Raw genomic sequence first — 11,877 nt, forward strand, 5'->3', positions numbered from 1 at the left:
GATCTGGGCAGCAAACCAAACCCGAGTTCCCGAGCTGAAAGAAGAGATTCAACAGATTGTAATGCACAACGATATCAAAACAAAAAGGAGAAATCTGCAATTCAAAATACATTGTCTAAGTGGAACACCTACGCAGATCAGTTTAATTATCCACATCTCTCCGAGGCTGGGCTGCGTTTGATCTTAAGTCATAAATTCACAAAATATGGGTGCGCTTAGCTAAAATCAAACTAAAGGCCACTCGTGAATTTCTGTAAGGCTGACACGATTGCAATATTTAGTTGCTACCTGGCATTGGGAAGATTGCTTATCTATGAAAAGCTCTGAGCCTCCTCCACATTACCTGTCAAGAAAATATATTTCTTTGCTCATGTGACTTTGTTAAAGGGTTTTCCTTTCTTTGCAAGGAGTACATTTTTGAAATGATTGGGTATTTCATAAACTCTCGACTTAGTGTTGCCAAATAGGTACTTTGCGCATAATGTTGATTTTGCGCGATAGAGTAGTACAGCCAATGGCGAGTGGACAGCCTGTTTAAACTCTCCCCAATTGACTTCAATGAAAATAACAAATAAGAATAAAACTCCCTTGTTCATTGAAGAGTACTTTGAGATTTTTTCATACCCAATTCAGAGGCCATGGTTTAATATCTCATCTGAGAGACACACCTCCGACAGTGCAGCACTCCCTCCGTAGTGCATTGAATTATATGCTCAAGTTCCTGGCGCAGAACTTGAACCCACTAAACCTTCTGAATCAGAGGCAAGTGGCTAACCACTGAGCCACAGCTGACACTACAGGATCATTTACACCCATAGTTTTGGAATCAAGTCACTGTATTTAGTCACAGGAGACCTAAGCACCTAATTTTGGGAGCAGTTCAGCTTGCTGTAATTACTCTTTCTATTGAGGCCTCACAAGGAGAGCACACGAGCCTCATTAGGCCTCTTAACTTTATTCAATCTCATGGAAATTGTTATCACATTGAATCCATCCTCCTGCTCACTCCACCAACAGCGCTTATCCAGGGGTCTCTGGAATTCCCTCCCTAACCCTCAGAGGCTCCTTAAAGCCTACTTCTTTGACCAAGTTTTTGGTCACTTTGTCCTAATATTTCCTTATGTGGCCCAGTATTGGAAAAGCGTTGGGACATTTTACTATGTTATAGGTTGCAGGTTGTTGTTGAGATCTGCTGCTCTGGCATTTAGTCATTTTTTTAAAAATTGCATCTGAATTTCTAGAGTTTTTTGTGGGGAGGTGGTTTCCGATCTCTGTAGTTCCACTGTAAAGTTGCCAACACTCCATGACTGTCCCAGTTTATTGTGCTCAGTTGTCCCTACACCATTAGATTGACCAGGAGTGAAATGTTCTTTCAAGTTGCTTTGTTATGTTGTGTCACCCCATCTCCTCTCCTAGCAGAGAGAAAACTTTAGAATTAACATCCTGTACAACCATTGCCCAGAAGCGAATGACCCATCCAGTATATACTTTATGTTTTAAACTATGAATTGTTTTGATAGAAAAGATGGGGAGAAACCATTGTCGGTAACCAAAGGCTGCAGAATTAAGATAATTGGCAAAGAGGAGAGATCAGGAGAACTTTTTATATCAGTTGGGATCTGGAATATGCTGCCTGAAAGGGTGGAGGAAGCAGATCAACTTTTAAAATGGAATTGGATATATACTTGAAGAGAAAGTGAGGTGGTCAGGAGCATAGTTAAAGGAGGACAGAGAGGTCAGCATGGAAGGAGATCTATTGGCACATGGTGCCTTATGCTGCTTGTGGGGACAGAGCAGGGGAGTGAAATGAATTGAGTAGCTCTTTCAAAGAGCTGGCATTGTTACAGTGGGCCAAATGGCCTACTTCTATGCTGAATTCTCTGACCTCCTTTAAGATGCTCCTTTAAAGCTACCTCTGCAACTATGCTTTTGTTCACCTTTCCTGAATCTCTTCATGTGGCTCAATGTCAAATTCTGTCTGATAACACTCCTGTGAAGCACCTTGGGATGGTTTACTATGTCAAAGGTGCTAAACAAATGCAAGCTGTGGCTGTTATTATATGATTCTAGGATAAATAACAGCTGACAGAATCCTTTACAAAATTAAATTAGAAATTACTGTAATGTGCGCAAACAAGACACTGTAATGTACAAACTAATATTTCCAAAAACAAGTAGACTTTTGAAGTATAAGGCAGGGATTGACCCAGTTTACAAAACCACGAGGGGATACAAGCAATAAAAAATTGATTATATGTTCCGACTTTTGAATAATTGATTCAATATTTTGGCTTTATTCAGGTTTATGGTCTTCTGAATCTTATAAGCAGACTAAGGATAGTTCAAGAGGAAAAATTCTTCAGAGACAACATTTTTGCAGTAAAATCAGGTGGTTTCTTAAAAGAGCTGGTATGTTGGGTTATTCCTTTTTCAGCACCGTGTATGTTCTTATGTTTGTGAGACTGTGGCAGGCCCATTAGCTGTTGAGCCACAAGTCCCAACAAGTGACAGAAGAATGTTGAAGGTGTTTGAGGGAGAACCAGGTTAAACCCTGGTTTCTACCAATAGGCTGCCTCATTTCATGGTCAACTTCAGATCTGGGCTGAGTTGGAGACTGAACTTTGACCTTTGTAGTATACATAAATGATTTGGAAGAAAATGAACTGGGCTAATTAGTAAGTTTGCAGACGACACTAAGGTTGGAGGAGTTGCAGATAGTGAAGAGGATTGTCAAAAGATACAACGGGATATAGATCAGTTGGAGACTTGGGCGGAGAAATGGCAGATGGAGTTTAATCCGGACAAATGTGAGGTAATGCATTTTGGAAGGTCTAATACAGGCAGGAATTATACAGTAAATGGCAGAACCCTTAAGTGCATTGATGGGCAGAGGGATCTGGGTGTACAGGTCCACAGGTCACTGAAAGTGGCAACGTAGGTGGATAAGGTAGTCAGGAAGGCATATGGCATGCTTGCCTTCATTGGCAGGGGTATTGAGTATGAAAGCTGGGAAGTCATGCTGCAGCTGTATAGAACCTTGGTTAGGCCACACTTGGAATATTGCGTGCAATTCTGGTCGCCACATTACCAGAAGGATAAGGAGGTGTTGGAGAGGGTGCAGAGGAGGTTTACCAGGATGATGCCTGGTCTGGAGGTTATTAGCTATGAGGAGAGGTTGGAGAAACTCGGATTGTTCTCACTAGAGCGACGGAGATTGAGGGGCGACTTGATAGAAGTTTACAAAATTATGAGTGGCATGGACAGAGTAGATAGTCAGAAGCTTTTTCCCAGGGTGGAAGAGTCAATTACTAGGGGACGTAGATTTAAGGTGAGAGGAGAAAGCTATAGAGGAGATGTACGGGGCAAGTTTTTTATGCAGAGGGTAGTGAGTGTCTGGAATTCGCTGCCAGAGGAAGTGGTGGAAGCAGGTACGATAATGGTGTTTAAGATGCAGCTTGACAAATACATGAATAGGATTGGAATAGAGGGATACGGACCCCGGAAGTGCAAAATGTTTTAGTTGACGGGCGATATGATCGGCGCAGGCTTGGAGGGCTGAAGGGCCTGTTCCTGTGCTGTACTTTTCTTTGTTCTTTGTTGTTCTTCAACCACCTGCACTAGGGTTGCTAACTCTGACTGGATGAATTCTGGAAGGAATCATCATGTGACTCAGCATCTCAAGCTGGCCTGCTCAGTAAAAGAGCCCTATATCTAATACCTTTACATAAATGAAAAAAATTTAAAGAAATTGGGAAAAAAAACACATAGGGTTAGGAGTATAAGTTCCAGTGTGTGACAGTGGGGTTCCAGGAGCAAATGGAAACATTCAGGTAAACCCAGCACATCTGTCAGTGGCTTTTTAACCCAGCCACTGCATCATTGTATTATTTTAGGGTTTCCCGATCGATTAGCCAGGGTGTGTGATAATGGCCCACGATTTCATCTCCAGTATTTAAAGGGGCATTGCCAATTGAAATTTGAAGGATTCTGGAGATGGGATAAGAGCAGAACAAATGAATAGAGTTGGGAGCGCGTGTTGATCCGTTGCCAGATCTTGGCGATAATTGGCACACGTTCAAAGACTGCACTTTTTTATTTTCGTGGTGTCTCCCTGAATGTGATGTTAGGGTTTAATGCCCGAAATAGGACAGGAAACGTAAGAGAACCTGAGTCTTCTGAGACACTGGTGTCTCAACGTGTTGAGGAAGTTCATCCTCTGCCTGTAGACCCTGTGTTGTGGCTATGGTCACCTGCAAGCTGCACCTCTCTGCTGACCGCCTGTCCCCTGTAGTGTTGTAGGTCTATGAGGAGCTCCTGCTGGTGGCTCTTGATGCTGCTGGTCACCCTGACCCTCGTTTGAAGCCCAATGTAAAACAGCAGAAGTGGCACACGCTATATCGGATAGATCAGAGCTCCAATGTGGAGATCGGACACACAAACCTCCAAAGTTGTCAAAGTAACCTCTAAAGCCGTGAAAGTTAACTCTCAGCACAAGTAATGTGAGCAAAGTCTTTCACACAAACTGACAACAAAGCAGCTGGGAGGTTTCAGCGCTTATTGGCATATTTCCCTGTCAAGTCGTCATCTGCTTCAATTGCCACTGTGTTCTCGCCTGGCTTTTACTGATGAGGTCCAGGAAACCCATGGGCCCACAGTTAAATTGCAGAAGCCATGTTAATGTTGCTGTAATTGAGTGATTCATGTATTGAAATTGACATACCATCCTTCAGAGGGGATCGTTCACACACGGCCTAACGCACTGGAGTTAAAGGCGGAAGTTGATGGGTTGGAACTAGCTTCCCAATGCAGTCAAAGTTCCGCACTTCTAACTTCCTACCTGCTCCCAGATCTACACACTCTTGCAAGTTAAACCTCAGCCCTTAATCTTTTGTAATTGCCCCTGTTACTTTTCCCAACGTTTGGAGATTCTTCGTCAATCAGGGAGATTTGGCAACCATGGTCACACACTACACCAAGCCTCTTTAGGACTTCCAATGCTTTATACCTCATCTCCCACCTTAAATGTTGATTAATCAATTCCCTTAAGCTTAATTAACACAAGATGCCCCGCACTGCCCCCCACCACCTCCCAAACCTACAGCCTACTATCAGTCAGGACACTGGGAAATCTCCTTGCTCTTCATTGAATAGTGCTGTGGGATTTCTTATGTTCATTCACAAAGACAGGGCTTCAGTTTAATGTCTCATCAGAATGACTGCACCTCTGATAATGCAGTGAGTCCCTTTGGTACTGCACTGAAGTATCAACTGTGATTGAGGTGTTGAAGTTCTGCAGTGGGGCTTGTGACTCAGAAGCGATATTGTAAACGCTGAGCCAGGGTGTGACACAATCATAAGATGCTACAGTCTGGTCTGGGTCATCAACCCTGTTGGCTTCCCGCAAATTCAACATGGGGTACTTTTTGTTTGACTATCTGATCTCCAAGGTTGGTTTTTGCTTTCAGACTTACAAAGGTAGGGACTTACTATCTCTGCCTTGTTGGAGGCTTATGGAGCTTTTACAAATTAACAGAAACAGGAGACCATTTAGGCCCTTGAGCCTGTTCTGCCATTCAGTGAAATCACAGCAGATCTGCAACCAACTAGTTTCCTTAAGAGTGGGACTATCTGGATAATAGACAGCTGAGTGCTAACCGCGCAAAACATGGCCTACAGCTTGTACCAGAATGGCCCTGAAGTCATAGGTTCAATGAAGAGTGCAGGAGGGCAAGCCAGGAGCAGCACCAGGCATACCTAAAAAATAGCTGTCAACCTGGTGAAGCTACAACACAGGACTATTTGCGTGCCAAACAGCATAAGCAACAAGTGAATAGGCAGAGCTAAGCAATTCCACAACCAACGGATCAGGTCTAAGCTCTGCAGTCCTGATACATCCAGTCGTGAATGATGATGGATAATTAAACAACTCATTGGAGGAGGAGACTCCACAAACATCCCCATCCTCAATGATGGGAGAGCCCAGTATATCAGTGCAAAAGATAAGGCTGAAGCATTTGCAAGAATCTTCAGCCAGAAGTGCCGAGTGGTTGATCCATCTTGGCTTCCTCCAAAGGTCTCCAGCATCACAGATGCCAGTCCTCAGCCAATTCAATTAACTCCACCTGATATCAAGAAACAGCTGAAGGCACTGGTTATTGTATGACTATGGGCCCTGACAATATTCTGGCAATAGTACTGAATACTTATCCTCCAGACCTTGCTGCGCCTCTCACCAAGCTGTTCCAGTACAGCTACAACACTGGCAACTACCCGGCTATGTGGAAAATTGCCCAGGTATGTCCTGAACACAGAAAGCAGGACAAATCTAACCTGGCCAATTACCGCCCAATCAGACTACTCTCGATCATCAGTAAAATGATGGAAGGGGTCATCAACAGAGCTATCAAACGCCACTTGGTTAGCAATAACCTGCTCACAGACACTCAGTCTGGGTTCCACTCAGCTCCTGACCTTATTGCAGCCTTGGTTCAAACATGGACAAAAGGGCTGAACTCCAGAGATGAGGGTGACTGCCCTTGACATCAGGGCAGCATTTGACAGAGTCTGGCATCAAGGAGCCCTAGCAAAACTGGAGTCAATGGGAATCAGGGGGAGAACTCTCCACTGGTTGGAGTCCTACCTAGCACAAAGGAAGATGGTTGTGGTTGTTGGAGGTCAATCATCTCAGTTCCAGGCCATTCACTGCAGGAATCGATCAGGGTAGTGTCCTCGGCCCAACTATCTTCAGCTGCTTCATCAATGACCTTCCATCCAACATAAAGTCAGAAGTGGGGATGTTCGCTGATGATTGCACAATGTTCAGCACCACTCGTGACCCCTCAGATACTGAAGCAGTCCATAACAATGGCCATCTCCAACAAGAGAGAATCTAACCATTGCCCTTTGATGTTCAATGGCATTAGCATTGCTGAATCCTCCACTATCAACATCCTGGGGGTTACCATTGACTGGAAACTGCACTAGCCATATAAATACTGTGGCTACAAGAGCAGGTCAGAGGTTAGGAATTCTGTGACAAGTAACTCACCTCCTTACTCCCCAAAGCCTGTTCACCATCTACAAGGCACAAGTCAGAAGTGTGATGGAATACTCTCAACTTGTCTGGATAAGCGTCCTCCAACAACAGTCAAGAAGGTCGACACCTTCCAGCTCACCACCACCTTCTCAAGGGCAATTAGGGATGGGAAATAAATGCTGGCCTAGCCACCAACACCCACATTCCATGATGAATAAAAAGTAACAAAGCAGCCCACTTGATTGATAATACCCTATCCAGAAACATTCACTCCCTCCACCACCAACGCACAGTGACAGCAGTGTGTACCATCTACAAGATGCACTGCAGGAATTCACCAAGGCTCCTTAGGCAGCACCTTCCAAACCCATGACCACTACCATCTAGCAGGACAAGAGCAGTAGACACATGGGAACACCACCACCTGGAAGTTCCCCTCCAAGCCACTCACCATCCTGACTTGGAAATATATCGCCATTCCTTCACTGTCGCTAGGTCAAAATCCTGGAACTCCCTCCCTAACAGCACTGTGGGTGTACCTACACCACATGGACTACAGTGGTTCAAGAAGGCAGCTCATCACCACCTTCTCAAGGGCAATTAGGGATGGGCAATAAATGCTGGCCTAGCCAACGACACCCACATCCCATGAATGAATTTTTAAAAAAGGCAATTTGACCTTATTGGATACAAGATAAAATGGGACATACAATCTATTTTTATTCATTTTTGGGACATGGATATCACTAGTAAGACCAGCATTTATTGGCCATCCATTATTGTCCACGAAAAGGTGGTTTCATTCTTGAACCGCTGCAGTCTGTGCGGTGACAGTGCTCCTACAAAGCTCTTAGCTAAGGACTCAGTACAAACTGATGCTAAGATAGTCCCTTTGCAAGAAAGGGATAGAGTGAACGTGTAAAGAACTCACTTTGGACTAACACTAGCCTGGTTCATTAATATGGCGGAGGAGTTTGGACTTGTTGAAGCTTCTTGTTAAACTGTCATGAGTGCATTGATGCTTCGACTCTCTTTAAGCCTTTTCCAAACTAAAGTTGCTTTCCTAACCCTAACCCCAACTGCGCAAGGTACTACTGGCTGTCAAGTTAAGTGGGATAACAAGAGGCTTCACTGGAGGAAAATCAAATAGGCTTGAGAAACCGAGAGCCAATTTTGGCTTTGCTTGTGAAAATAAGTGCAAGTGTTGAGGGAGGCAACCTGCTGATTCAAGGTTCATTTAAAATGAAACTCAAATGAATGTGTTCAGCGTTGTAATGGTGCTTGAATTCAAAATTGTGCGTGCCTTAGGTCAATGAGTGCACTTCAAGATGTAGATTTCATAGCTCATTGAGTGTTATCCACTTTGTATATACTTCACCCCACACTGTGTCTCACCTTTTGATTCACAATGCAATGCTGTTCCATAAACTCACGATAAGCAAAAACATTTCTGTCAAGCATAGAATAGGCAAAATTGTTCATAACTTTTCTGGTCAATTATTCTCATTCCTGCTCCTCCCATGTCTGCATTAACTCCTTACTGGTGCACAGTTCCACAGACACCCTCTCACCAGCTCCATACAATGCTGCTGTTTTGACATTAGGGAACATAACAGGGAAGTCTGGCCCTGGCCCCGGCCTGACCTTAGCATCCACACACATGCGTCTGCAGCTGGGCTATTGGATATGGAATGGGGACAGTTTCCTCTAACCCAAAGGCATCAAAGCTATTTGTTCTGCCTTTACCATCACCTGGGCTAAGAGCACCTCATCGCAGACATAGTTAAACTTTGGCCCTTAGCAACTCACTGACATATGGGTCTATATCTTGGGATTCCTATAAGTGCACATGGAATAGGAGCAGGAGTGGGCCAGATGATGCCTCAAGTCTGCCCCACTATTCAGCACGATCATGGGTGATCCGCTGCCTCGACTCCACTTGCCCACCCGCTCCCCTTGATTCCCTGAGAGACCAAAAATCTATTGATCTCAGCTTCAAATGCATACAATGACGGAGCATCGTAACTATAAGAACCTGGCCAACTGAGAACTCTCTCTGGCACCTCTCCCTTAAGTGGGGCAGCCTACGTGATCCAGCTGACTTCGCTGCCAATTTCTTTCAGAAAAGCATCGTCTGTACGAGAAACGGTAACCAAACATTTTTTTTCTCTGCAAAGTTATTGGTAAAGCACAATGCAACAGTGTGACTCACTGGAACTGCGTCAAAGGAATACTGTCACATCTCTTACAAAGAGGATTGCAATAACAAAAAGGAAATTAAGATCTTGGGACTCCTCCCCATCATTGTTACAAAGTCAAACCCTCATTAAAGGCAGAGTGGCAGATTTAAATGCTTTACTTGGATCCCCTTGGCAGCCCTAGGCTAACTCAATGCCCCTGTCTGGAAGCTCTAGGGTTTCCCAGCCTACCTGCCTGGACACTTTAAATTCATGCAATGTGATTTGGGACAAGTCCCAATGATAAACCTCCGTGATGCTAATTAGATTGTCACATGTTAAAACACTTGCTCACCTCTCTCCCTTTACCCCCAGCCTTTCTATCAGTTGAGTTGAGATGGTGACAGATTGCTTCCCACTCCCATCTTGTGACATCTATTAGTATTAACAGGCCCCAATACTGCTTCATTTTCAAGGTATGCTGCATTTGCAAATGGGGCTGAAATGCTTCTTTTGGCTGAACAATTGACTGCCTTGCACTGTTGTTCATTACACGATGAATTTCTAAGCCACACTTTGCCAAGTATCAGCTAACTCAGTTTGTAACACTCTCACTCCCGACTCAGAAGATTGTGAGTCCAAAACCTAGCTGGGCTAGGGTTTGTATCTATAAACAGTGAGTGCTCATGACTTCCATGAATAAACAACTGTTTAGAAACAAACTAAGTGCTTATGAGGTTTTTCATAATGTGTCAAGAATAACTGTGCACAATACAACAATGAACAACAAATTTAATGTCATAAAACATCCCAAGATGCAGCGTAATCAGACCAAAAATGACACTGAGCCAAAGAAGGAGACAGTAGGGCATATGACCAAAACCCTGATTAAGAAGATCAATTGTAAGGGTGAGAGAGGCTTAGGGAGTGGATTCCAGAGATTAGGGCTGAGATCCTTAAAGACACAGACACCAACGGTGCAGGAAGGATGTGGGTGAGGACATCAATTGGATAAGTGCAGAAAACTTTGGAAGGTTGCAGGGCTGGACGAGGTTACAGAGATAGGGAAGGGCAAGCCCATGGAGAGGTTTGAAAAGGTCGGCAAGCACAAGGGCGATGGATACGCGGAACTTGGGGCTGCTTTAGGAAATGGGCAGCAGTCAGTCAGAATGCTGAGAAAGGATGTTTACAGATGCCCAGTGGTTACCAAAGTTTACAGAGCCACTAAGAAATAGGATGTGGCTTTTTTGTGACTATGATTTCCCAATATATGAGTTGCCAGACACAGCCCCAACTGTCAAATAAAGTGCCGAGTGCAAACTGGAAGACTTGAGGCAAAAAAATAATAATTTACAAAATCACAGAGAGCACTGTTACCTTGTAGTTCAAAGCAGTGGAAGGCCTAGGATTGGTCACTTTACCCTCTCAATGGATTGACAGTTCATGATGCTTTGGAAGGTGGGTAGACTTAAACTCAAATAAAAAAAAAGGAGGAAGCATTTTTTTCTAAAGCTTGTTTTTAAAGCTGTTTGGTCCAAGCAGACAAACAAATACCATCTAACCCAATTCCAATAGAAAGCCGCCTTAATCATCAGAGTACAAACTGTAGCAAGTTAAAGGGGCTTTCAATTCTTAACTCAGAAAACAAATGCACTTTATAGTATTGCATCAGTGCAGCGTTAAGAGAACAACTTTGCATTTATATGGAACCTTTCAAACCTTGGGATGCCCCAAAGTACATTACAGCCAATGATAATACTTTTGAAGTGAAGCATCACGGACAGAAGGTATGGGTGGAATTTTGCCCTTGTCGGGCGGGCTTGGCGGGGGTGGGTGGGAAACGGACCACTGCCCGCAATCGGGCCAGGACCACGATTTCACACTGGCAGGCCAATTAAGGCCCACTCAGCGTGAAACGCGAGTGGCAGCGCTGAGCACTGAGCGTTGCCTGTGTGGGGGAGGGCGGGGGGGAGAGGAGAACAAGCGGGTCAAGCGCGAACGTTGCTCACGAGCATGAGCGAATGCTTCCTAATCTCCCTGAGGCACGGAGCTGCCTCAGGGCAATGAGGCATCGTTAAAAACAGAAAATAAAGAAAATAAAAATGTAATAAAGCACGTCCCCTCATGTGACTCTGTATGGACATGTTATTAATTCAAATTTAAAGCTTTTATTTTATTTTTATTTGCTTTTGGAAACCTCATCCCGCTCGTGGATGAGGTTTCCAAAAAACCGTTCGCCTGCCTGCCAACTGCTAGGGCAGCGAAAAATTTAATTAAATTGATTTTTTAATGGCCTTAACAGGCCTTTTAACTGTCGGTGGGCGCTCTGCCGACTCCAGCACACGCCCACAGACCGAACTATTGCGCGACCGTGCGGTGATGTCGGCGTGCTCGGCCATCGCGCGTCATTTCACGCTCGAGCGGGTCGGGCACGCGCCCACCAAGTGGAAATTTCTGCCCTATGTGTTTCCTTTCACTGCTCGTGATCAGTATGTTTGTGGAAGTGGGGTGTGTTTACTTACAGCAGGGTGAAAATACTAATTAAATCATTTCCAGCAGCAATGTTTTTGTGATGTTAAAAATAAAGGAGGTTGTTTATTATTCCGCACTTGGCCCCCAGAATTTAAAAAAGACATCTTATCTCACTCACCTCACTCACCTCAC

The sequence above is a fragment of the Cetorhinus maximus genome, chromosome 27 (genome assembly GCF_964194155.1).
Source record: "Cetorhinus maximus chromosome 27, sCetMax3.hap1.1, whole genome shotgun sequence".
Lineage (NCBI taxonomy): Eukaryota > Metazoa > Chordata > Chondrichthyes > Lamniformes > Cetorhinidae > Cetorhinus > Cetorhinus maximus.